The sequence below is a fragment of the Paralichthys olivaceus genome, chromosome 18, assembly GCF_024713975.1.
Source record: "Paralichthys olivaceus isolate ysfri-2021 chromosome 18, ASM2471397v2, whole genome shotgun sequence".
Classification (NCBI taxonomy): Eukaryota; Metazoa; Chordata; class Actinopteri; order Pleuronectiformes; family Paralichthyidae; genus Paralichthys; species Paralichthys olivaceus.
The window spans coordinates 11,534,740-11,538,689 of NC_091110.1; the positions used below are offsets into that span (position 1 = coordinate 11,534,740).

Here is a 3,950-nt window from a genome sequence, read left to right on the forward strand (position 1 = left end):
TGATCATGTACAGTGGCAAAAATATAGATTCTACTCCAGAAATCCTTCAAAGAAAAGCCTCAAACTTATAACATTTATTTTTGCTGTATTGTTTTCAACTCTGTGTGGTGAAGTCAAAGAATGATCTGCAACGTGGACAATAAAGTTCCTCACTAATATAAATAAATAGAAACTTGTATTTAGCAACTGACTTAACCAAAGTAAAACCTGTAGCTTCGTTGAGGTTGACATGATTTGTTTTTCAGGAACTTTTATGTTATTATTATGTCTTAATGAGAGCTTTCTAATTTCACTTATATCAGTTTGATGCTAAAAACGAATATAATTTTTATTTTATTTTTACAGTGTCTGCAGTGGCACACTGACAAAATGAACATTAAAACAACTCAAACTACCAAACAACCATGCATCTTTAGGAGAAACTCTCCAGAATCTTTCCATTAAACTCCACAATAAAACAAATACAACATGTTGTTGTGTTGAGTCTCAACACAACAACATGACAATAATTAACAAACATGATTTAGAAATATTTAAAAGACGATACATATGTAGCAATGTGACATGTCTTGTTGATTGAAAGATGGTTTATTCTTTAAAATGTTTCCCTGTCAATATTAGAAATTACAAAGGAATTATTACAAAACTAATTTAGAAATAATATAAAGATGATAAAATTCTCACTGATTTAAACACAACTTTTTCAGTACGTCTTCCTGGCCTTTGAAAACCCTCAACAGCAGATTGCCAGATGTAAAAGCGGACCGGGCCACATGTGTAGCATGTCGTGTGAGGCATATTACATTGTTTGAACGCGCGGACCCACTGATGCTCTGTTGCCTTGTGCTAAATGGGTTCTTTACATGCTTTTCAGTCATTCATGTTTCTTAAATTGCAGCCCAGGCCTAGCCACAGGATCTCCCCTTCTAAGAGAAGACGTTTAATCTCAACCATCAGCTGGAGGTTTAAACGAGCTGTGGGGAATAGGAGAAGACAGCAGCTCTCCCCTCACAGGCCTAATAGTCTCCACCATCAGCGGCACGTCATACACAACCCCTGGCTGGCAGATTAGAAGCAAGGCTTACCGCAAACACAGAGACGCACGCACCAGTGGACATGCTGGTGGATTCAAACTCATATATTCACGTGCCTCTGTTCAAAGTATACAGAGGAATTGCACAAATTATTATACATACACACACACACACACACACACACACACTATGAGTAACGCAACAACACACACACCACTTTGTGTTGATGACAGCTGCTTTGGTCACACTACAGTTATTCTGTTAAAGACATAAGGAAAAAGCTCTTCAAGCAGCTAAATCAGACATTAAGTGAAGTATCATATATGTATATATATATATATATATATATATATCTCAGGCAGATCAGGCAGAGTGGCTCATTAGACAGAGCACAATATTATACTGTACCAAACTATAGTGTATGAAAAAAATGGACATAGACTCTGGTTCTGGAAAGTGAGAACAATGCTGAAGTTCCTGTAAATTGTGTTTCTTGAATAACCAGCAGACGGCTTCTTACATGATTTATAACTTCACCAAATAAAGATGGTGGTAAGGAGTTGATGGGCTCAATTATTAGTTTCAATTCTTACTCAATACACAAAGTTCATTTTGTAAACTACTCCCTTTAAGACCCAAACAGATGATAAAGTGAATTTGAGTGTGCATATAGTGAGTAATTGATAGCTAGTACTGTCACAGGTGGAGGTGGGCATAGAGTGTTCTCAAGCTCAAAGCCACTCTTTTGAATATGTTTACTTAATTCTGATAAAACACACAGTGGAATGAAACTGGCATCAGATTACAAATCAAATATAAAATCATAAAAGTTTAAAATCTATAAAATAGTCAGAGCACAGGTAGAATCAGTTGGATAAACAAAAATGCATGGAGCTACTAGAAGCAGCTACTTAAATGCTTCAGGCAAATAACAAGAGGAAACATTCCAGGATGGAATTTGGAATATTGAATCTTGAACCCCAGATTTCCTCTCAACTCATCACTCTAAAGCACGGCTCCCTTGACTGTGGGGGTTGGGGCCCACAGCTACGTCCAACTGTCTAAGCTAGAATGCTCCTGTAAACAAACTTTACTTTTGGCAGCTGCCCTTTTTGCTCCAACAGCAGAGCTAGCAAAGATCTGCCAGTTTTACAGCCCAATAGAGAACTGGAAGTGTCTCACCAGCTCTATGGAGAATTTAAAAACTCCTCCATTGAGGAGGTGCACACTAACCTTTGTGCTGACTGCTTTCATCATCTGGCCTCTTATTTACAACCGCTTCACCATTGCTGCCGTTACAAACCACCTCAAAAACTGCTGCACATTTCATGCTCATTCTAGCATGATATGGCAACTATAAACCAGCGTCAGTAAAATGAGAGCTTTCATTTCTTGGTGAGTGCAGGCGTCACAGGAGTTAAGTCACCGGTCTAGTGCCACTTCCTGCTGTCTCAAGAAATCCAGGTTTGATGGTTCAAGTTGTCACATCAATTTAAAAAATGCTTGTTCTGTGCATTTCTGGAATGATACCATAAACCTGTCTGAAGCACTCTGAGACATTTCTCTATAGGCCATGTACTTTTCATTTCCATTTTCTTAGGATTAAAAAAAACTGTTCATTCTACAAATTTTCAATGAGGACTTTGACTCAGTGGCCATTGTGCTTACATTACATTTGCCATCACACACACACACACACACACACACACACACACACACACACACAGCACTGAGAATTTAAGGTTGCATTTAAATCATCAAATATGAATTGTAACCACCAAACACACATTGCATAAAAAGGACAACAACAAACCTTACACATCTCATCAAGATATTTTAAAAAGAACACTTCACGTACTGGTGACATTATAAACGTTCTGATGTGAAGCAACATAAGAAACAATTGATCTGCTCAAAAGATGCACACCAGCCATTTGAAACTGGTGATCAGACATATTTAATGAGCCAAATTCAACACAAGTGTCCCATCAATGCAATTCAAGAGCGACAGGACATCACATTATCAGCATTATTTGAAAAAATGGAGCCAAAAGGTTCCGCAAACATGGCTCCTTTGCAGCTTTCAAATAAATCACAAATGATACAGGCACCTACGACACTACTAGAAATTCAAAATGGCTGGAGAGCAGTAAAGCAAAGCTTGAAAGTTACATCAAAACCAAAAGGACAACATAACATAGTTTCTTGTGAACTCATTTAAGAACTGGTACTTTAACACTGACAGAACAGACAGGATATATTGTTTTCTTGCTGTTGTTGATTTAATTTAGTGGTTTTTTACAGAAACATTTTCTCACACTACAGCCCTCCCACAATTAACTTGTGAAGTTATTACTGACCAGCAGGTGCCTCTATAGTGAATACTTGAATTATCTGGAACTTCATTAGGTTTCAACAAACCTGTTGGAGGGGGAAAACTCCAGAAACTCTTGTTTGCCCATAACCAACATTTAAACACAACAGCTGTGGTTTTATATATATTGTGTTATCTGTGTTCAACCTATATGTTATTTTCAGATAAATTACCTGCAGCAGGTGTCTGGTTGGTGAAAGGTCTTCTCAGCTGTGGGCTATTAAACTGTAAATCTGGGGAAATGAGTTTGAGCAAACAAATCTTCCCCAACAGACAAAAAGTCAAAATGGCCGCTCTGTCTCTGCACCTGTAATGTCCTCTCTGACGGGGGCCAAAAATCCATAGCTCCTCCTACAACAGGAAACACCACTTTGTGCATCAATGAAGTATTAAAAGTTGTTTAACTATTCATAAACACATAAACACCTTAATTTAACAGTAGATAATCTCATTAGACATTTAAAACATATTAATTTAACCAAAAAAAAAGACTTGACAAACTTGAGTTTTCTTAAAAAACATTTTGCCCCCACCCCCCTTAC

At 37.5% G+C, this 3,950-nt stretch overlaps 1 long non-coding RNA gene across 1 annotated transcript in view; it reads right to left on the reverse strand.

Moving 5' to 3' along the window:
- The window catches only part of LOC109626419 (uncharacterized), a 34,495-nt gene that overhangs the window by 30,408 nt on the left and 137 nt on the right, over positions 1-3,950 (reverse strand). Inside the window, exon 2 of the long non-coding RNA XR_002202534.2 lies at positions 3,582-3,759. This is a non-coding gene — a long non-coding RNA (uncharacterized lncRNA). The remainder of the gene's footprint in view (positions 1-3,581; positions 3,760-3,950) is intronic.